General features: G+C 33.6%; 1 pseudogene across 1 annotated transcript; it reads right to left on the reverse strand.

Moving 5' to 3' along the window:
* Nucleotides 1-13,678: 13,678 nt before the first annotated feature.
* Nucleotides 13,679-15,847, reverse strand: LOC149557243 (pirin-like protein; annotated as a pseudogene). The gene is made up of 7 exons (XR_016364857.1): nt 15,663-15,847; nt 15,468-15,517; nt 15,330-15,368; nt 15,202-15,230; nt 14,833-14,895; nt 14,621-14,724; nt 13,679-14,527 (listed from the first exon to the last, which is right to left on the reverse strand). The product of XR_016364857.1 is annotated as a pirin-like protein (transcript).
* Between the last annotated feature and the right edge of the window lie 9,164 nt (nt 15,848-25,011).

A 25,011-nucleotide genomic window follows, 5' to 3' on the forward strand; every position in this document is an offset into this window, starting at 1 on the left:
GGATATAGCAAATCATTTTGGTCATCTCAGACAAGTGTTCATAAGGTGTAGAGAGTTTGAGGTATCCCTTAACCCAAGCAAGTGTGTCTTTGCCACCAATCAAGGAAAATTATTAGAACACATTGTATCAAAGGATGGTTTAACCATTTATCCAGAAAGGACAAAGGCAATACTTTCTTTTCCCCTTCCTAGTCATAAGAAAGGTCTACAAAGTTTTCTAGGTAGAATAAATTTTCTGAGGAGGTTTACCCCTAATTTAGCTACAATGGTGAAACCTCTTACAATCATGCTTAAGAAAAATATGGTCTTTTTGTGGACCAAGGAAGGGAAGGTGAGTTTTGAAGAGATCAAAGAAGCCATAGCCTTAGCCCCTGCTCTCATCAATCCAAAATTTGAGAAGGATTTCATTCTTTGCACCTTAGGAGGTGAGTCAAGCATTTATGTTGTCTTGACTTGGACAAATGATAAGAATGAAGAACAACGTATTTCCTTATCTAGTGAAGGGATTAAGGAATATGAAGAAAATTATAGTGATGTAGAGAAGCAAGCCCTTGCAGTCATAAGAGATTTGAAGAAATCCAAAAACCTTCTATCTCATAACAAGAACCATCTATTAGTACCCTGGATACAAGTGTGAAGGACTTTCTTTTGAGAAAAGATATTAATGAGAAGAGAGCTAGATGTATCACTAAGGCAATGGAGTATGATGTTGACATCTAGATTACCAAGTTGGTAAGAGGGAAGGGATTGTGCAAACAGATGATCTCATCTCAGGAATCAGATGAGGAAGCAAGAAATGATAATCCAAAGAGTTGGATGGATGACATGAAGACCTTCTTAACAGGAAATGGATATCCTCAAGGGTTGGATAAGGCTAAAAGGAGACAATTTAGATTACAGTCAATCCCCTATGCTATAGTTGATTGTATCCTATTTAGGAGGGACTTCAATGGATCCATATTGAGATGCATTGACATAGACCAAGCTAAAAGAATGATCAAAGAGATCCATGACGGTCCTAATGGTGGCCACTTTTCAGCATGGACAACTACAATGAATATTATGAGAGCTAGTTACTACTAGCTATCCTTGTTCCATGATTGTCATAGATATGTGAACAAGTGTGAAAAATGTATCTTCTTCTTTGGTAAACAAAGGCTTGTAGCTCTTCCTCTTCACCCCATTTAGCTAGACTAGCCCTTTGCTCAATGGGGATTGGATTTCATAGGCACCATCAATCCTCCTTCTAGCTCTATCACAAATGGATTCTAGTTGCTATGAATTACATCACCAGATGGACAGAGGTAGTTGCATTGAAGGATGCCACAAAATTTTTAGTTGTTGAATTCTTTTATGGAATTATTACTAAGTTTGGTGCCCCTTCAACCATTATTTTAGATAATGAAAAATCTTTTGTAGGAGCTCAGATTTGTGCATGGGTAGTTGATCATAATATCTAGTTAAGCATGTCCTCAAACTATTATCCTCAAGGTAATGGATTGGCTAAGTCCTCTAACAAGAACCTAATCAAGATTATGAAGAAGACTCTAGAGGATAACCAGAGAAGTTGGCATCAAAAGTTGAAGACAAAGCTATAGGATGATAGAATAACACTGTCATGTCCCCTTTTCAAATAATTAAAAAAGAAAATCTTTGCTAAGGCAGGCAGGCCCAAGAAAGTGAAGTTTCAGAAAAAGGGGGTTAATCTTTGGAAACCGTTGGACTAATAAATGAAAATTATTATTGAAATAAGTTTCATTAACCTCTCTTGGATGTGAGTTACAGTTATGCCCTCTTTTAAGGGGTTTGGAGGCATTTTGGGCTCATTCCAGAACTTGATTTTTGCTCATTCTTTGTTATTCTTCAGAGGCTGCCAAACCTGTGGAGAAGGAGACCCAAGAACGGGAGTTTGTAGGTTTCCAGGGAGACCCAAGAATGGGAGTTTGTAGGTTTTCAGGAAGGCTAAGGACGGGAGTTTGAAGCCATTCCATGTGCATGCTCATACAGAGTTTGCCTTTGTGCTGAACAGTGCAGATTTGTGAGTTTTCGGGTGTGTTTTTGTATGAGTTTGGTGTTTACAGTTGAGTATTTCATATCAGTGTGGGTTGCTGCTATACATCAGACTTTTAAATGTTAAAATAGAGCTGAATATATATATTGGGACGTGATTAAACTTCTGAGATAGATTATTAGTGTTTTTGTGGTGTTTCCGGGCATATTTTGTGCTATTTCAGGAGCCCGATGAGCATAGTTTTGGTCCTACATTTTCAAGCTATTGTGTAAAGGCTATACGGATCTGGAAATGTCAATTTGTAGGCTGTTATGCTGCTGAAAGTTCTGTAAAAATTTCCATTTTCAGATTTATTAATAATTTGTGAAGTTGTGAAGCTTTTAGCACTATTTTCAGCATACCCGATTTGGGGTTTCTTGAGGAATTTGGTGGATCTTTGTGATATTAGTTGTTTGATTTTAAAGATCTGATTAGAGGTGTGAAATATCATGAAAAATATGAAAAGGGACATTACAGTGGTATCAGAGCATTGATCTTGCCAGCCTGAGGGTTTGTAGAAGTTGCAGGTCAGTTTTGACAACTACCCAGATCTTGCATGTCAATTTTGACAACTACCCAGATTTTGCATGTCATAATTTATGGTTGCATGTTGCTTCTAATCAGCTGTATGTTAAAATTTATGGTTACATTCTACTTCTAATCATTTTCATGTTAGTTCTTGGTGAATTTGGTGGTTGTAGAAGTTTGCATGTCAGTTTTGACAACTACCCAGATCTTGCATGTCATAATTTGGTGGTTGCATGTTGCTTCTAATCAGTTGCATGTCCAAATCTATGGTTGCATGCTACTTCTAATCATTTGCATGTTAGTTCTTGGTGTTTGAAGAAGTTATATCCTATTGGGGTTACACTCTACTTTATCCAGAATGGACAGGTATAGTACAGAGTCTCAGAGGACACGATCTTGGACAATTGATAACCAGAGTCAAAACAATAGAAAGGATGGTTATTTAGACATTCAAGATAAACTTATGAAAATAAGCCATGACATGTCTAAACAGTTGGTTGAGCACCACCGTATAATGAATGACATGTTATCTGACCCAACTAAGTTGGATAAGTTGACTGGATTTCTATTTGGCATATTTTCTCACAGGACAGATGACACAATTCCTAAGAAGTTGCATGAGGAGTTTGAGAAACTAGCTGATAGCCAGGTAGAGGTCTCAGATTCTACTCTGCCACAGGAGGTGGTGGAAAAGGATATTACACAGATTGATAGTAACGGTCAACTTGATACTCAGATTGAGATAATTGTTTACAGGTCGTCAAAGGGTGATGTCACAAGTATTCAGGATGGTATAGTTACAACAGGCAATGACTACAGTGTAGTGGGTTCAGATGATGATTATGAGGATGTTGTTGTGTAGGATGGTGAGATACCTGGTAGAGATGAGCAGACATTGAGCATTCATGACTTTGCTGAGAAAGAATACCAGGCACAGTTAGATGCTTCATCACATTAGGTTGAGGCTGGTAGTACTTCACATGATTTGTCCAGCCAGCTGAAGGTGAACAAAGATAGTATTGTGAGTTCATTATCTCATCATGACAAGTATGTGGAGTTAGTTGGTATTGGTCATATTACTCAAGTGAGGAGTTTGCTTGAGTTACCAGTTGATTCTAGTTTACGGATATGGACTCGAGATTGTTATATTGGTGTTTGGGATTCAGTTGATTGGAGATCTTTCACACTTTTTGGTAGCAGTGTTTGTTTGGGTGCTATCATGGAGTTGATTAGCAAATTACACGGTGTTGTCTTTTCTTGTGCCAATATCTTGTCTGATGTTGGTATTAGTTTTTATACACCGATGTTGGGCTTTGTTCATATATCCATTCGGCCATACTTGCTGGAATGTGTTGATGATATTTCATATTTGGCAGTGTGTATAGATGAGTCCCAGGATCATATTGGCATTGATGACATCCAGAAGGATGCAGTGGGCAGTTTTGAAGACTTAGTTTCCTTGGGTATAGAGGAGTTGGACAGCAATGCTAATGTTTTTGATACTCTGTATGTTGATATGAGCTTTAGATTTGATTCACAGGATATGGATGGTAATACTCTAGATACTAGTAACTTTGAGGACACTCCTTCAGACAGTGCATTAGAGGAGGTTTGTAGGAGACAGTCAAACCAGTGCCATCATGTGTCTAATCAGTTGAGAGTTAGTGACCAAGACATTGCTATCACTTGCCAACATTTTGATGCTGCTCGTCAGTTGTTAGCAGTTTATGGATGGGATTCTCCTACTAGTGATGAGCAAGGAGGAAGTTATCTTTCCTTGACAGAGATCCACTCTTTATGGGAGGCTATTCGGATTTTGAGATAGAATTATATGCAGTTGGTAGCCGACAGAGATTATCTTATGGAGTGGGGCAGTACAGCATATGATGCATTTTTGGCCAAGGAAGATGAGGTGAGTGAGCTTACTGAGCAGCTTGAGGTGACTTCTGAGATTCTTGAGAGTACACAGTTGGCTCTCAAGGAGTCACAGTTTCATTTGGCTAAGGTGACCATGGAGTTAGAGCGACTACAGTCTTTACCTGATTCTATACAGTCACAAGCTGTGGTGTTTGGTGATCCGAGGATGTCCATGGTCGAGATTGTTAGAGACAGTGGAGATGGGGATGCATCCATCCTTGATACTAACATTGGCATATCAGGTTCATTCCCACTAGAGTCAGGTTCAATTGAGTTGGGTGCTGTAGCAGATTTTTGTGGTGTGCCTGACATGGTGGTGACCTCTAGTACTAATGGCACGAAGACTAGAGATGTTGTATCAAAGACCATGTGTGATGTTGGTGAGCTGATAGTTGGCATGGTTCCTACTAGTAATACTACTCCCTTCGCAATGTCTTCAGAGGTAGTAGTCAGTTCCAACTTGGTTAATGATCGATTGCAGTTAGTTACATCTGGATTGCAGTCTGAGCCACTGACTGAGATTCGTGCATTCTATCGGCATTACACTGTGAGGTTGATAATACATGACTTAGAGAAGGAGTTTTGGAGTGATGCTTTAGCAGGTGTTGTTATTGATTCTACTCCTTTGGCTATGACATCTCTTGACTTAGTTGGTGATCAGTCACAGTGGGTTGTATCACTTCTTCATGGTGAGCTGTTGACTAAGGTTGGTTTTTTTTATCAATATTATATTGCAGGGTATGTAAATCAGTTAGCATTTGATCCTTGTGCTGAGGAGTTGATGGCAGACAAATTTGGTTTGGATTCCATTTCTTACTCTTTATCTTGTAATGTCTTTTCACCATCAGCAGTGCATGGGAGTTATGGTTATGAGACAGTGGCCGATGATCTACAGAGTTGTGTTGACTACAGGAGTTGTACAGTGTGTGGATTCTCCATACTTGGTATAGTTTCATTTGAGAGCATTCACCATTGTTGCAGAGTTGGATTGTACATTCCGTATAGGCCAGTGGGATGCGTTGATGGTATTTATGGTGTTGGTAGTTTGATTTGTCCACTTTACTTGGGTTCTGATGTTCTAAGAGTTTGTGCCTCATGGGTTTTTGATTGTGGTAGTGGTGATTTCGGAGTTTGGTTGAGCTATAATTGTCAATTTGATTATGGATTCCTCTTGGTCATATTGCAGAGGATATTGCAGGAGCCTGTGTTAATTGGTAGTAGTATAGTTCATGACTACATTTGGGATCCAGGTGGATTGATTGGTTTATTGTTCAGCCATTGCTTGAGGACAAGAAATGATTGGGAGGGGAGGACTTGTCATGTCCCCTTTTCAAATAATTAAAAAAGAAAATCTTTGCTAAGGCAGGCAGGCCCAAGAAAGTGAAGTTTTGGAAAAAGGGGGTTAATCTTTGGAAACCATTGGACTAAAAAATGAAAATTATTATTAAAATAAGTTTCATTAACCTCTCTTGGACGTGAGTTACAGTTATGCCCTCTTTTAAGGGGTTTGGAGGCATTTTGGGCTCATTCCAGAACTTGATTTTTGCTCATTCTTTGTTATTCTTCAGAGGCTGCCAAACCTGTGGAGAAGGAGACCCAAGAACGAGAGTTTGCAGGTTTCCAGGGAGACCGAAGAACGGAAATTTGCAGGTTTACAGGAAGGCTAAGGATGGGATTTTGAAGCCATTCCATGTGCATGCTCATACAAAGTTTGCCTTTGTGCTGAACAGTGCAGATTTGTGAGTTTTCGGGTGTGTTTTTGTATGAGTTTGGTGTTTACAGTTGAGTATTTCATATCAGTGTGGGTTTTTGCTGTACATCAGACTTTTAAATGTTAAAATAGAGCTGAATATATATATTGGGACGTGATTAAACTTCTGAGATAGATTATTAGTGTTTTTGTGGTGTTTCCGGGCATATTTTGTGCTATTTCAGGAGCCCGATGAGCATAGTTTTGGTCCTACATTTTCAAGCTGTTGTGTAAAGGCTATACAGATCTGGAAATGTCAATTTGTAGGCTGTTATGCTGCTGAAAGTTCTGTAAAAATTTCCATTTTCAGATTTATTAATAATTTGTGAAGTTGTGAAGCTTTTAGCACTATTTTCAGCATACCCGATTTGGGGTTTCTTGAGGAATTTGGTGGATCTTTGTGATATTAGTTGTTTGATTTTAAATATCTGATTAGAGGCGTGAAATATCATGAAAAATCAGAAAAGGGACATTACAAACACCTAAGAGAGCCATAGGAAATTCACCCTTTATGTTGATATATGGCAGGGAAGTAAGGCTTCCAATTTCATTAGAATTCCCATCTCTAGAAATGGCTCATCAGTTGGAGCTAATGGAAAGTGATGCCATGACAATAAGAATGATAGAGCTGATAGAGCTAGAAGTGAAAAGGAAATATGGCATGCAAACTCTAGAAACACATCAACAACAAATGAAAAAGAGCTTTGATAAGAGGGCTAGGGTTAGAATCTTCAGATAGGGTGATCTGGTATTAAAGTGGGATGTAGATAGGGAAAAACTAGGGAGGCACTCAAAATTTGATGCAATATGGAGTGGTCCATATGTGGTTATTAGTTGCAAATAGGACAATGCTTTTCAATTAAGTAGGCCTGATGGTGAAACTCTACCTATTCCTGTTAATGGAATATATCTTAAGTCCTACTTCTAATAAAAGATGAGTTTTTTATGTATATAGTTAGGTTAGTTTCCTTCTTATGGTTTCCTACTTTCCAAGAAGTGCACAAGTGCATGTGTTTTTTGCAAAGGTCGTAGAGGATTTTGGTCCCTGGTTTCAATCGCAGAGAGGCAGTTTTGAGGTTCCTAGGCATGTTTCCTACAATTTTAAGTTTTTAACTAGGCAAATCTTCATTATTTCTATGACTCTATTGCCCAATGGATGCACAGGTTACTAATCAATGCATAGTTGGCTTGCATCCCCCTTGATTCGCTCTATTTGTTGGTCATTTTTGCCTTCCCACCAAAATTTCCATATTTGAATTCAAACATAGTAACATTCACATATTTGAAAATTCAAATAAAATGGGGACAAAAGACATTATACTAAAACCCTAGGTTATGTTTTAATTCCTAAGTAATGCACAATTAATATCTCCTTGTGGGACTATGTTTTATCTACCGACCAATGAAAACAGATCTACGATCGTCGCTTTGTCACTATGCAAAGCTATGAGCACTTTAATTCATGTGACATAGCGATGGCTCAAAGTGTGTATTTTGGTGGACCCTTCCTGTCAAAACAACTAAGCAATTGTTAGAGCATGTTGGCAATTTGTTGGTTTCTCATTGGTTAAGGTAATAATCGTGCAAGGTGGCTCCTTCCTTTCATGCACTAGTTCCTTCAGTACATTTTACTCACCGTCAGATCAAGGATGATCTAAGGTCATCACTTTGTTGCCATGCAGAGTTGCAATGTAGTTATTCATAGCAACATAGTGATAGATTAACATGTGGCAAGTGGGTCCTTTCCTTTTGTGGGTTATGGCGTGGTGGGTTAGTGTCAGAGAGGTTGGCAAGGGGTCATCTTTCTATTGGTTTGTGCACTGACAAGTTGGGTGTACCATCGAGGCCATCAGATGGAAGAAGATCAACATCTCTCACTATGTCGCTATGGGAAAATGATCAACCTTTAGCCATAGTGACATAGCGAGGTCTTGCCACGAGTCCCAACAGGCCCAGTTTGGAAGGTGTAGTTAGGTTAACATCATGGCTAGAATTAACAACATTGTAAGCTGTCATGGTCAGGTTTTGAAGGGTGGCACAGTCAAGGTGATATGGAGGTCAAATGCATGAGGACTCTGTGAGGTGGCAAAAAAGAAATAACATGGTTGGCCCACATAGCTTATTCTAGTTGCTTGACTAGGTTGACCTACTGACTTTGTTGATTTGTAAGCTAAAAATGAAGGAAAATTGGGTTTTCTTGCACAATCTAATCTTTCTGATCAATCCCAACCACTCCAAGTTTGCTAGGTTTTTATGGCACAAAGGACACTCTTCCCACCATCTAATCATCCATTTTGAGGAGTTTGAGCATTGATTGGCACTGTTTCCATCAGTTCAAGGTTTGCTCCAATCAAGCTTTCCATGATTTTCATGCCTCTGCAAGTGTACCAAATCAAATCTACTATTGGGATCATCTTGATTATTCTCTGAGCATTTAATAGTAGTGGTTGTAAAGTAAATTCAATTAGAAACATCTCATCTATGCCTAAGCTATAAAGGAAAATTTTGTAATCTTTGTAACATTTGATCTTTCTTGAATTCTCTAGTATTGCTTCTATGCATACTACTATAATTTGTCATGCCTCTAAGCCATTGTAGTCCTTTGTTGAATCTCTTTTAGCCATTAACACACCGTGCAAGACTTCTTTTCCCTTGGTTAATGTTCTTATCTATATTCTAAAATTTGATTGATTGTATCTACTTCTAGGATTTGAATGATGTTAAGTGAAGTTTCTTTCTATAGCATTCTTTTGTTGTTTGATCTACATGTGGTTGTTGAATTAAACAAAGTCTAAATATATATTCTTTGAGGTTATAACTAGTTAACTATGCATTTATGGGCAGAGATAAGGTCAAACACTCTATTTTGGTGCATCACCTCCTTAAATTAGATTAAGTAGTTTGCTTCTATGCATTCCTTCTCACTTTTCCTCTTCAAGAGTAGTTAGGTGCATCCTAATAGCAAAGGTAGTTGGCCTTCTCTAGAGACTCAACCTCATAGTTCAAGTCTCATAGCTTGGAGGTTATTTCCATGTTTCACAAGGTTATACTTAGGTAAAAACTTTGGACAAGGGTGCAAAATTTTGTAATAACAGGTTCCAACCCTTTCCTTCTAGCCTAGAGTTAAATATTCCTAAAGTTAGGCAATATTTGCCAAGGGCCTTTTATGGCATATATCTCTCTAAAGGAAAAGGTCTTAGGAAAATCATCACTAAAGGAAACTCTGAAAATGTAATTATGATTCTTTGTGGGGGACAATCTCTTGGTTGGTATGTGAAAGATCTTATTTCCAAATGTTGGTACATTCTTCCCATCATCAAAGATGTTAGACTCTCTCACACCCTTAAAGAAGGGAACACGTTAACTAATGGGCTAGTGAATTCGGTTCCTTTCACTAGTTCTACATAAACATAGACTACTTTGCATGATCTCCCAAGGATACTCATGTTGCAATCTAGGATTTCCAAAGCTCTTATGTGACCAAAATATTTGTGTGTACTTCCAATTTAAATATATATATTTTCAATTATTTTCTTTAATCATTACTTGAGAGGAGATCAGGTTTTTTTGGGAAGGACATTGCATTTCTTATTGTCACCATTTCTCATCCTCTTCCACTTTTAAGTTACAATTATAATTTATCTATCATTATTAATCTGTCACTAGTTCTCATCCTCTTCTACTTTTAAGTTACAATTACCAATTCTCCATCACTATTAAGATTCCTAGTTTTTAAAAACATTTTCCTACCATAGGAGGTATTTAATCAATGCTGAGTCAAATAACTATTGAATCCATAAAGGTAATGAGGCCCTTTGGCCCATTATCGGTTAAGTGAAATCTTTCCACATATATTGAAGGTTTGAAAGGCTTTGACATTGATCTCAATAGTTAATTTTCTCATTCTTGGATTGACCCAAAAGATTTCTCTTGACAATTATCATTCACTATTTTCATAGAATCTATTATAAATGTTAATGAACTTTTGATGAATGATATGGTATTTCCAAAAAAAATTAAAATTTCATTACAAAGAGTACTTAAAGGGACTCTTGAAGGCATGGGAGACTATCTCTTAATTGTAAAATAAGAGACGCAAAGCATCATAGTTCCTGCCTAAATGCATAATAGTTGTAGAGTTTTCATGGAATGGATAAATATAGGGTTAAAGTGAAGCAGAAAAGAAATAATGTTTTGAATAATAGTTGAAGTTAGCATTGTGAATGCATTGCAATATTAAGCATTTACACCAATATTTTGTTCAACATGGGAAATATAGTGCAAACAAATAGGAGACATATATAGAAAATAGGAATTGAATTTTCTTATTGAAGACAATTCATTTATTGATTGATATCTTAGTACCACTACACACAAATATTGGTGACCAAATAAGATGTCTTCCACAACTTATTAAAGAAAATTGTTTATGCATCTATTAATAATTGAATATCACATATTTTTGCTTTCAAATAAATTAAAATTTATTAAATATTCAAACAAAATAATTATAAAATATAGTTAAATAATTTTAAACAAAAGAAAATAATTCTATAATATAAATTTTAATTGTACTCGTAGCTTGATTTTTTAATCTATCTAAATAATCAATAAATTTATATTTGTAAAACTTAAATAAAAGAACTTTTATAGTTTAACATATGTTTGAAATAAAAATTACTAATAAACAATTCTTTTAATATTATTATATTTATAAATCTAAGAAATTATAATCTATAGAAAAATTTACCGAATTACCTATTTTGAAATAAAATTAACTTTGCATTAACTGAATATATATTTTATAATTGGTAAGATTAGAAAAAAATTAACTCTATAAATTCATATGACTTCTTCTTATAAACTATCTTAAATAATAAATGTATTTAAAATAAGAAATATAAAATATTTAACTCTATATTTGATTAAAATATCTATATTTGAACTTGGTAAGAAAAATAAATAGTGATAATTAATATTGATTAGACATTCATTTGTGAGGTGGAAGATAAAAATGATTGTTTTTTAAAAAATTAATCCACTTGTCACAAATGTAGAAAAGATAAAGTTGTAATTAATGCATTGATAGAGTTCTTATAAATCAATGTATTTGCAAAGTGTTTGAAAATTCTATAATTATATGCAATGAAAATTAATTTTGCTTCTTACTATTTTTACTTCCAACCAATCACAATAAAGATAATTAACTTTTTTCATATTTTAAAATCATAGAGAAATGTATGAACATTGAACATTTGTATATAAGCAAAACAATATTTGGGTACTATTGGTCAGATAGAAAAGTTATTTGCATTGAGATGAAAAAAGATTTTGAGATAGGAAAGTTTAGTCAATCTTAAAGCTAATTACTGAGTCAGATCTGCTCGACTTCCCATTCAAATTTACGTGCGTTTACCTCTTCATTGCCGTGAAAGTTTAATCGACGTCAAATTTAGGTCATTACTGAATAAATCTTGACTTCGTTCTCTTGTCTTTATGAGCCCACTTCAATTCACATCATCAACCCAAGTTATCCCGTCATTTCCCGGACAGTCGAAGTAAGATAAGCAATTAAATAATGCAGTGGAACCTACGATGTGTTCAATGAATGTGATGTTAAGAAAGACATCCCTTCATTGATGGTTTCCCTTAACTTTTTTAATTCAGATTAATAATAAAAGGTAAAGGAAACTTATTTTCTAAAGTACTTTAGACTAATGAATTACCTAGATGAATAGATCAGTTTAGGAGTTGATAAGGATGCGTACTAATTTCATTTGTTCATGAATACGATCTTGTGGAAAGGGGGATTTTTATATCATTATCATAACAAAAATATGTATGTAGAAGGGTAAAGGGTGAGTGAATTTTATAAATACTTTGAAGAAGCTGTTAGATTATAAGGATTGAGTTCATATTTATATTTTCAACAAACCAATATTATATTTATAAGCTTGAAAAATTCAAATACAATAAGAAGCACACAATACATGTCTATGACAATATGTTGTAATGACTTTCTAAGAAACAATGTTAGAATTATCTACTGATTGTTAATTGATAAAACTTATATCTCAACATCCTTCTAATAGATGTTAATCTTAGAATTTCATTGTCCATATTTACAAGTGCAAAAAGTCAAAATTAAACATCTATCATTATATACTTAAAGAGAATACATTTCAAAAAGTACAAAATGCTTTATAAGTATCTCAATTATTCTCTATTTTTAAATAAAAAATTAGAAACTATCAGCTAGAAATCATGTAACATGTTGTTAAAATAATACTCTAAGTACACTCTTTACTAATCATATATCAAGTTGTTTTATAAACACTCAACTTAGCAACACCTATTTACATCTTAAATTCACCTAGTTTATCATACTCATGTTAATTTTTAATTCAATCTTAAGCTAGCTTGACAATAACACAGAATATATTGAACTTTTAATCCTTGTGTAGAAATTGTATTCCTAATTTATAGCACACCATTCATTTAAATATAGGTTACTAAATAGGCAAGTTATATGTACTAAAGAGAAAATTGTATTAGAGATATATTATAGAAATAGATATGATAACATCACAAGGAAGATTTTATAATAATCTTGTTCAAACACTCAAACTTTTGGATTTATTCTTCCAATATTCTAACAAGTAGTCCTCTTTAGGTTGAACAAAATGAGTTTTTAACACTATTAAGGGAGGGAAATATAGGTGTAGAAAATAAAGAGTTGGCTTATATGGCTATGTCAATTTGAAAGAAAAAATGAGTTTGATATTACCTTGGCTGAATTAATCCAGCAACTAAAGGAAGAAGGAAGATAGAGGAGCACAAACCTTCTAGAAAGGTGAGAAGCATGACCCTCTTCTTATGTTCGGCATATATTCAATCAAAATAGGAACTTTGGAGCACATTTTGGCCTAATGCCTCTATCACCACCTCCTAATCTGGGTTTGGATCCAGTGATTATGACTCTATAGACTTTAGGTGGTAGATCTTAGATAACATTTTTTATTGATATGTATCTATTGACCAAATCATTAGATAAAAGTACATTATTAAACTCAAAAATCATAATCATAATTATTTTTAGTTTAATACATCCACTTTCAATTTTAATATTGATACTAAATCTACTATAGCTAAACATAATGTTTCTTATATAACTTAATTATAAACACAAATAATACCTTAAATTTTAAATATAATTCTCTTAACATTTCCTCATGTAAAAGAAAGGAAAATTTAATATTATATTTCTCCCCACTAAATCTGTCTCTATAATCACACATTTTAGAAACTTATTATTTAATCTGTCAATGTATATTGTTGAAAGTGGTTTCTCTACAAAATAAGAATAATTCTTTAATAAATGCGAGATTTGATAGTTTATTGCCCACCTTAAAAAGGAAAAGCTATAGCAACAATTATCTAATCGGAATAATATAAATTATATTGTTTCAAAGCTCTTTTTGAAAAGACTGATGAATCCATCTTTTAATACATGATTTTTATCAGTTGTATACAAACATACAGGCCGATCTCATGAACGAAATGGGCGATCTCGCAAGATATGGCATATACTCTCAAACAAGCTTCTACATTTTATTGATTTCGCCACATCATCCTGGAAAGTCCCTTTTAATGTTGTCTGCAATAAAGCATGAAAATGATGCACCTAAATAAAAAAAATCCTGCTTTGGGGAATTGACCTTCAAATCTGCATGGAGTCTATCAATAATAGTAAATGGGTAGTGATTGAAAGTGAAATAAATTATGTTTGACCAATCCGAGAACGCCATACATTGGCTCTCTCAAATCCATTTCTGCCCAAATGATAATCTTGAATCGTTTGCACTATCTCTTGTCTGCTGTTCATCACAAAGGGTCCATGTTGTACCACTGGTTCATTTAATGGTTGCCCTCCAATTATGACAATTCTGCAGATCTTTTTATCAACATTATTGTTCCACACACTCAACCCATCTCCACTGCTCAACAAGAGTGTGTGATGAGCACCCACTGGCGGTGAATTGGGAGCACCAAATGTGGCCTCACCATCCAAGACATACACAAATGCATTCCAACTCTCTGGAATTGCCTGATGAAGAACAGCATCTGCCTCCATTGTGAAATCCAAATACATAGTGGGAGTTCTTGAATAAACAGGAGATTTGACGCCCAAAGCTTCTCCTGCTATAACCGTCGCCTTCACTCCATCTTTCTCTACTTTGGGTATGTCTTTCCCTTGAAGTTCTTGATACTTAGGCTCAATCCTGACCAGCATAAAAAACACTAGTATTATAAACATGACAATACTCTTTTTAATGAAAATGTTATGAATTTTGAGGTTGTAAGAAGGAACTCACATCTTGTCTTTGGCAGCGAGATTAACCCACAACTGCAAACCATGCTGTACTCCTGCTCCAGCTGGCATTTCGCTGTGGACAATACCCCTGCCAGCGGTCATCCACTACACAGCAATAAAAGAGCCATCAGTAGATGAGTATCACAGAAAAGAGAAAACTATTGGCACTATGATGGTAAATGTTACAGTGGGGGACTAGGATATATTCAAAACCTGCAGATCACCAGCCTAGATAGTGCCCTTATGTCCTACAAAGTCCTCATGAGTAAAAGCTCCCTGTATGTCAAAAGCAAAACAAAGAACGTATTTTCTTAGAAAAGTTGTAGACCTCTGGAGCAGATCTGGAATCTTGAAAAGATAATTTCAACAATCTATATGTTGATTGCAGTTTGATTATATCAAATTTACTTAACATCAATGTTTTGAATCAAATGTATATATGATCCCATCATCGAAACAAGAGGAAATCTATCAACAATTAATCTCACTTCCCCAAACCACTAGCTCGTCCATTTCATGTTTAACTAATAAATCTATTTCCAATCTTGATGCTCTTAAAAAGGGGGAAGGAAAGGATGGTACCTCCAGCATGTATGTCACTGTCTCGAAACCTGCCCAAAACATATTATCGAATCATAAATTATGGTGAAGAGAGCAAAGAAAATAGAACTGAAAGATGAAAAGATCCAAACATATTGATATAAAAATACCTCTGTGAGGATGGTCTGGAAAACCAGCAGGAGCACTTACTGCAACACCCATACACAGTGACACACATATTTGACTTGTTAGATGAAATACAAACATACTTGTTACCAAATAATAGTTTTGGGTAGATACCAACCAACCTGAGAATTCATCCAGTAACAAAAACGGATCCAAAAACTTCAACTCTGGTCTGTTCACAATATTAAAGAACAAATGAATCCAGAGACAAGAATAAATGAATGACTGATTCTAATAAAGCAATAAAATGTCTGAAAATTACAATACTAATAAATTTTCTTTAAAAAAAAAAAGAAAAGTTGGGTAGTAATTGAAACCTGCCAATACTACGCCTGACAATGGCACCATCTCCTTCGTATTGTTGCCTGGCCAACACCTTCTTTGCCACAACGCGTGGTTTTAAAAAGGTAGTCATGTTACAATATTCCCAACTTTTCCCTTTTAAACAATGAGATATGTTGCGGTTGAATAATGAGGTTCACAACTGGTCACGCTTAATAATGAGGGCGGAGGCGTAAGGATAAAGAAGAGGTCCTCCCAATTTATAAGGCTTTTTGGTTTGCTGTTTAGACGTTTCCGCGAGCTTGCATGGCGGTGCAATCGTAGTTGGTGACGGGAGAGTGATGTAATGCTTACGTGATCCTAAATGCTGACGTTAGATGTACGTAACAATATAGGGTGCATGTGGTGTTTCTTTGTACAAATCTCTCCACAAAAGATTCTCAATGTGGTGTGGTTTCACATAAAAACTTAATTGCTTTGATCGACGTATTCTCTACTGCGTTTTGACTTGACTGCTAATTAGAAATAATTAGTAATACGTTACAAGAATTGACGGCTAATTTGTATTTCCATCCGCGACAAAAATATAAAGACAACTCGTTCAAAGAATGGTAAAGAAATGGGGGGAGGGAGTGGGGGTTGGGCCGACGTGGTCATCGTCGTCATGGTGCCTCGTTTTACTAAACCCTAAAAGAGTTTGTCCCGCCATCACCATTATGTTCTACACGTATTCCTTGTCCTAAACGAAATTGAAAACTTCCACTAAAAGTCAAGTCGATTTTTATTGCAAAATTGTCATGGACAATATAAAAGTTAACAAGTAAAATAACTAACACTTGTATTTGTAAGAGGTTCAAGGGATAAGTCAATAGAGTATTTTATGAATATTATCATTGTATGAAATTGCATAGATCACTAAAAGATTCAACATAATTTTTTTATGATATATAAGATTGTTGGTCATGAAACAATAATGGTTAGGATGGTCCAAAAGTGCTTAACAACAAAGGTATTTGTGAAGGTGAATAGTAGTTTATCAATATAATTGTAAATTGCCATTAGAAGCATCCAAAATGTTTGATAGATGTATTGTATGTAAGTAAAAGTAAGTGTGCCAAATTTGATAATACTATGTTTTTGTATGGGTAAAACTTACAAATCTCTACTTATTTTGATCCGAGCACCATGTGTTATAATTAAGATCAAAGACAAATTGTAGAAGATTATTTGAAGTAGGTCTTTGCTTAAAATCCCCAACCTGTTGAGACTGTTGCAATCCAAGCAAGAAATATGCTACAAATTTCTATTCGAACTTTTCTACCATGGAATACATAGATCTCCAAAGGCAGATAATTTCAACGACAATGAAATTTTTCAAATTCACATGAGGAATAAATCCACCCCCAAGAACTTGATCTATGCTCCTAAGAAAAAGGGTTGGTCCTTGTACATTTTCTCTATTGTGGGGATACTCTTAACTTGTCTAAGGTGGAACGTTATAGTAGCCTTCCTATTAGGAATATTTGGCTTACAAACTTAAAGGAGAGAGGGCTTGTTTACTGGAGAGATGGGCATTGATCGACCAATCACTACTACTTCATCATCACAACAAAAAGACTTTACTAAGAACTTTACTTATTAGGATGTCAAGTTAAGTGTCAAATGATTATGCAAAATGATAGATGTTGACTAAATAAGATGATCAAAGATTAGGCTTTACAATGGTTTGATAATTCAAAAATTTAAATTTGTGAAAGAATTATGATTTCCTTTGAGTTGAATTTTTAAAAATTATGAAAAAAATCTTAAAATCACAAGTCTAACCTTATTAATTCTTTATTAATTAAATAAAACAAATGAAATGTGATGTTTTTTCCATATAGCCTATATGTAAACAATGAAGAAAGATCCCAACATTAATCAACATAAATATGTAAACAATGGAGAAAGATTAGAACAATGTGTAGTCTATTGATAGAAACTCCATTACATATTTCTAAGCATAGGTTACCAATTTTTATTGCAATAAGAGATCTCGGGTGACCATTAAATATACACCACTACAAATATTAAAACATAGGAGAATGTCTATAAATCTGACTCAGACCTCTATACATTACACAGATGTGATAAATTTGACGCATAGACAATGAAGTTTGACATAGTAAAGACACAATAGGGTATATATAGATATGGCCACATTGGACTTATCTACGTAGATCAGCCCATCTGTGTTCCCTCATAAATGAGCCCATCTCCTCTTTCAATGTCTTGATCAATTTCAACAACTTCTAGCAGCTTGTGGTCTCTTAGTTGTTTCTCAGCTTCTTTCAATAATTCTTGAGAGACATTTCTAGCATTTTTTGTTATGGATGCCTCGTGCACTCTCTCAAGTTTTTTTAAATTCATTTTCGGCAACCATACTCACCATTTCAACCTCGAAGTCGAAAACTTGAGTCACATCAATACTATTGGGCTATTATGTACTTGAACTCTCCATAAAGCTCATTAAGTCCCAAGCTTGCTTGTAAGGTTTTATAGCCTCTTTCTTTTGATCATCTCCTTCTAGCTATTCGATGATGATTCTGAGCAACGATACTACTGCCCTCTTCCACCAACACTCATTCATTGCAGGAAAATAGTCCTTTACCAGCTTTACAAGTGGAAAATCTTTGTCTGGCTTAAGTTCAAATCTTTCCAACCCCTCACCTCTCTCCCTTGCTATGTGAGACTTTATTTCCCTAAAGCTTGCACCCTTTCTCCTATAGTTGTTACATGTAGTCTACGATATTGAATACACTACAAGTTTTCATTCGTAGAAACTCTTTTTTTCTGCAAAAGTTGTGATCTATTCTATTTTTTTTCAGTAGTTGGACCTATGCAGTGGTGGATACATATAGATTGGAGCATTGAGAAATGAGTGGTTTTTGTTGGTGTTAGAAAATTGAGATGACAAAGAGGGATAACACGTCATCATACCACTTACAAAATTGTGCTTTGTTGCTGATTAACACAAAACATATTTTCAAATCACCCCTATGTAGAAGTGTGGAGGAAATGGGGTGAATTATGGAAGAATTGAGAGGAAAAATTGATGGTTCCATGAGGCCTGCCTTCCTTTCCATCACCCTTCTTTTTTCTGCCTAAGTATTTAATTTAAGATGCATCATGATCAATCAACCTTACAGAAGGAGAAATCCTAGTTTTTTCATTAAATAATAAATAGAAAATTAGTGTAAATGTTTTTTACGTGCTAAGTGATGTGTAAGAGACTCAATAGATAGTTGTACATGATGAAAGTGTCATAAATGAAGAATCTTAAGACTTAGTCATTTGTGGAATATTTGAATGAGAAAAAGGATAACGAGGAGCTAAATAAGGGACAAATAGTGGAGAATTGTACATGATGTGGAGAATCTCACTCGGTGTTCATAAGACTAAGTCATTAGCAAACTTAGTCTTACACAATTGGTTGTAAATGATAGGGAATATGATAAACAAATACATTCTATTTATTTTTTGTGTGAGACAAAAACATGCATTTATTTAGAGCTTTCACTCCATAGGAGAAGCCTATTGGTTTAATGAACCTTTCAAATTACATTTTGTTATTATTATTAGTCCTTGCCTTTATAAAGGCAGGGAACTATTGTTTTTGTTTGACACCCAATCTATTTCTTTTTTCCAAGCATATGTCATTTGTCTAAATTTTTTACACAGAATATTTTTTGATTCATTTATCACAACAAAAAAAACTTTTTCTGATTGATGGAGGACTATTTTCCTGGGCATAATTCCTATTTTTTGAATTGAAAATTATAGAAAATAATGCATAGGATAAGTATGTAAATTCTTTTGTCAGATTTGTTTGATATCTTGTACGAGTTTAGGGACGCATCCAAAAGGAAGGGGAAAAACTTAAAATACGTGGGGCTTTTGCAACTAAAGTGGCACTCTATAATTCCTTTTTTTTTTTGCCATGAGCCATTAAGATGTGCAGTGGAATATTATCTACTCTATTTTCTCCTTGCTAATTTATAATCATTTAGAAGTTTTCAATCATTTATGGTTAAAAACTATTCTCGATTATGCTCGATTTTGATTTTCTGGTCTCTGCCATAGGCATATTTGCAATCATTTCAGATTAAAAATTTCGTTTATTGAGTTTCAATTTGTTTTTCTATTCTCCCCAAAAATAATATTTTTGGGAATTGAAAAAAGTGGTCAAAAAGAATTTATTAAATCTTTGATAAAATGTCACTCGAATGTGTGGCAATGTGTTCCAAAATCTAGCTAATGTCTAGTGCTTTATTATTCTTTGATTTGATTGAATGCCCACTAATATTATAAACTTCGTCAAAATGTAATATATCTTTCAGTGACTAAAGACTTGATTTTACTATGCAACTATACTTTCCCTTGATAAGAAAAAATGTTATTTAAAAATCTCAAAAGAACATGTCAAACTATAATGAACGTCAAAATTAATATACACTTTTTTGGAGACAAAACAAAAAAAAATTATTTTAAAGCATCAACTATGAGTTGTAACAATAATCATAATAACTAAATGCCTTTCATTCTACACATTTTTTTAATATTAATTTTTAAATTAAAATAATTTTAATTTTATGCACCTTTCACTTCACAAATATTTTTAGATTTCGAATGATATTAATAGTTCTTTTATTAACTCAAAATAATAATTTATTTCATTAAGTATAGAATTTAATGTAGTAAGTGTATTAATTTGGATCTTAAATATCATTAAAAACTTGAGATAATAGAATTTAAAGACTAATTTTTTGAGTATAAATCAAAATTTTAAAGAATTTTTTGTTTTAAAAATAGTTCTTAAAAATGTTAATATATTTTAAATTATGTCAAAAATTAGTTTTATATAAATCAATAATCATTGTAAATTATTAAATTTGATTTTTTATTAAAATATATTGTTGCCATTAAGAGTTGTATTGCTTTTATATATATAGACTTTAGTATATATTAATAAAATTTTGTGCCAAAAAAAAAAAAAAAATTGTAAAAACAAATTAATTTCTAAATTCTAACTTATGTAATGAAATTCTAAAAATCTTAAATTTCTTGGTTAAAAATCTATTAATTCAAATCTCATGATTTTACAATGCATTACATTAAGTTCTATATTTTTAAACAATGGCTACTTGCTACATCATTTTATAAAACTAAAATTTAAAATATTAATTAAAGATCTAAATTAATTTTTTAAAATTTATAACTTCCTTTTTCAAAAACATTGTATGTCTTTGACTATTACATCCATATGGTCTAAAGATTAAATGATTTTTTTTCTATTATTAAAATATGGATCATTAATCACAAAGGCAGGGACTCAAGCTCTTCCAGAGCTCTTGTTTGTATATTGTTTTTATTCAATCAATTAAATAAATAAAAAATGGTAATTAAAATTTTATTGATATTTCAAGGTAGAGTTGGGGGTTATCATTTGATATACCGGGGCATGTTGGGATCCTAATATAATTAGGGTGCCCACTAGCAAGTCACAAGTATATCATTATACAATTTCTTTCGTTGTGAAGGAGTATGTGGAGGTGGAAACAACATACATAATTAGTGCTCTGATGCACACTCTCATCCAATATATTGCTCATCTAGTGCAAGATGATCATGGTCTATCTTGGAGGGTCTATAATTTTCTACCGTGTGGATCCATGTGTATATTTGGTACTATGGACAAAGAGGATGAGGATGATGGCCTAGTGCTTCAAGATTTTCTCGATAAGACATTTGGATTTGATACAGAGGTAAACTTTTGCTAGTCCATTAAATGTATTTGATCATATTTCATTTATAACTTGTATCATCTTAAATTGGAAGCACTTCAACTTATGTCCTTTTATCTCCTCTTCAATGTGTTTTCATTGTACACTTGCACTTGGAACACACACTTTTTCCTCTCCTTTTTTCCTCACATCTAGTGAAATTGAGATAGGACCTAACATATCCTTCTTTATTTCCCTTTCTTCTCACTTTAGAATTGAGGTAGGATCTAGTTTTTATGTTTCTTCCCCTTTCTAAGTCATATTTCCTGATTTTAATCATGATTTATCAATCCCCAATGCACATTACACCTAAACCTTTTACACTCCCATAATCCAAGATGATAGCCTCGAGACTCTAGCCTCCTAGGGAATAGGTCAATCGAGGTCGACCTATAGTCTCTATGGGCTATGAATTTTGGGCCCCTATTCTATTACAAATTTTAAGAACATTCCTAGTCATTGTAGGAGTAATCTTAGAAATTGACTATAAAAAGACATCGATAGCCCTATTTGACATGAATGGAAGAAAAGGACAAACACACATGGATACCACATTAGACATAGAGTAATTGCAAGGTGAAAGCTAAGGGTTGGATCTTATTCATTCATTGTCAAAGTGATGATCTCATCTAGATTCTTTAATTCAATTATTCAAACACTACATGACATGATGGATATGTAAGAGGATCATGAATATGGGTAGAGCACTTTAGCCTTTGGGCCTTGGTATGCTTTCTATTATATGTTTAGATCTGATCTTTTTTTGTTTGGATTTTAGACACATTTACAGTTACATACTACCTAGGTTTTACTCATAGAATAGATTCTTGCATTTTCTTACATTTCCATTCTAAATCTATAATATAGGATTCGTGATAACAACATACACACACAATAATATTTATAACAACTATTCATCAAGGTGGGAATCACCAAAATGGGAGAGCTAACTAAGGAAAACCCATATATAGCCACCTATACATCCAAATTTCACGACAAACTTGCAAGTTATCAAAATTATAACCACAAATCTAGAAACTACTCACCGAGACCTTTTTGAGTGGCCTTGTTAGAGGTTTCAAGGAACTTCAATCTATAAATTCCACCTTCTTAGAGGATTTACAAAATGATTGTTAGGCCAACTCTGTTAAGAGATTTCTACACTACTACAATTGTTAGAGAGTAGCAATTATTGACCTGATTATTGAAGGAAATGATTTTTAGATTTAGATCACTCTTCTAGATTATCCTCTAGATCCTCCTTGATTAGAATAATCTTTGTAGCTCTTTGTATGTTCTTCTCTTAATCAAATATCATTCTTTATTCGCATCTTATCTTCTTTCACAACTTCCCTAGTTCAATCCACAACTTGACCTTTCATATATATGAAACCCAATGTCAATTCGGCTTGAATACTAAGTCAACTTACATAAATAAAATAATAAACAAAAATTATTTTGCTATAGGTTGGTTGATACTAAAACTAGGTCACTTGGTTACCACTAAGTTCCTTGGTAACTAACCTAGGCTTATAGTGAACCCATTTGGTAATCAACTTGACTTGGTTTACATAGGAATCCTTCAATGGAAAACCTAGCCTGGTTTACACTTAATCACTAAACTTGGCTTCTTTTGAACTTCTTCTCGGTTGATACTAGAGTTTCGGAAGCTTGGTTACTATTGGCAATGCTTAGTTAGAGTGTAAAATTTGTGTAACATCAATGACAATATTCAATTGAATAATTGTTTTCAACATGGTCATCTCCTAACTTATTGGTCATGTGCATTAGTTCACTACTAGACCTTTGGCATTTATAGTAGATAGAGAAGGGAATTATGCCACCTTTATTGAAGTATCTTTATTTACATGTTAATTTTATTTACTTGATTATATTAAATTGGTAAATGAAAAACTAAATTACTAGATAAATTATGCTCAAAACACAGAGTCAAAGTGGTCATGCAAGTGATCACATTGCTTCATTTGAAATTGTGTCATCATCATTGAGTCCATGGTATATCTGCAATAAAGCATTGTAATTGACACATTAGTAGTATGCTCTTATATGAATGGTTATCTAATTACCATTTATATGACTAGTTTATTGTTGGAGTTTCCACATTGACACCACACATTGAAAGATGTGGTGTCACCTTCATGGAGGTAGCATTTATTCATTAGTGGTGTTGTAAAAATTATATGTATTCTTGATAACTACATAATACTCTTGTTGTTTCATTTTCCAATGTTGACATTAGATACTCCTCTTGGTGTTTGTGACTCTTTGTATTGTGGAGTTGTTGCACCTCTAGTTAATTTTGAATTATTGACTAAGTGATGAAGTTATAAACTACTTAATTTTAATTGTGTTCCTAATAGTGTGTATTAAATTTTTTTAATGATATTCATATTTGAATTTTAATTACAAATTTGATGAATCTTTCTAGGGTCGTTATTCTTGATCATCAGTGTCCTCCTTTAGTGGATATACAATATGACTATTTGTTAAAGGCAAGTTAATATTATATATTATATCATTGAGTATTTCAAATCTGATGTACATAAATTAGTTATTCATGTGTATACTAGTTATATTATCAGTTATCACTATAGAAGAATCTAGATGGGAGGACCCGTGACCACATTCAAAAGACTCTGGCATCCATTATGCATCCCTCGATGATGAGATTAAAGACATCCTAATATATTATTATTTCTTCCCATAGCAAGAAAGAACTAGATTAGGGACATATCAAGTTTGTACATTTATATGGCATTATTGGACATATCCTTTGTATGCCAATATGACATAATTGGACATATATTTTATATGCATATATGACATTAGTGGACATGTTTATGGTATTTTACCAAAATGGAATTATTCAACATATATACATTAGGAAAAAAATTCTTGTCTCATCTATATTAAGTATACTAAATTATGTTTTTGTAGATGTCTTTTGCTTCAATGATTTCCTGTGCCTTATATTTATGCTTACATGTGCATTTATGTATATTATTACTTTATTATTCCTAATTATAAGAACATGAAAGTTTCACTTCATAAATATTTGTCTTATTTTTGGCATTAGGAACAAAGAATTACATTTTTGCATAAAAGTTGTAAAGTAGTCATAACAATTTTTGTGTAACTTTGACAACTTTTGCACAATCACTTACATAGACTCATAACTTCCATTTCAACACTTCAAAAAGTTTAAGTAGGTCATAAGATAATAAATACGTCAATCCTACCCAAGTTTAGTCCTATTGGAGTATTTTGACTAGCACGACCCATTTAGTACCTTACAAGCACCTTAAGGGATGCACTAATATAGTGTAGTGCAAAATTTTTAAGTGTGTTGTAAAGCCTAACAAGATTATTATAAAAATTTAATCACTCAATTATAAAATTTTGAGTCATGATAAATGGCTTGAAAGATACACAATATCGCTTTTTTCAACTAAGAAGCATTGCAAGTTTTGACACAATTGAGATTGCTTGTCAATTTCAAATGAATCTACAACTCCTAAAACTATGGTAGGTGGTTGAAGGT

This window comes from Cupressus sempervirens, chromosome 5 (genome assembly GCF_028749045.1).
Source record: "Cupressus sempervirens isolate cs-2001-9-10 chromosome 5, ASM2874904v1, whole genome shotgun sequence".
Classification (NCBI taxonomy): Eukaryota; Viridiplantae; Streptophyta; class Pinopsida; order Cupressales; family Cupressaceae; genus Cupressus; species Cupressus sempervirens.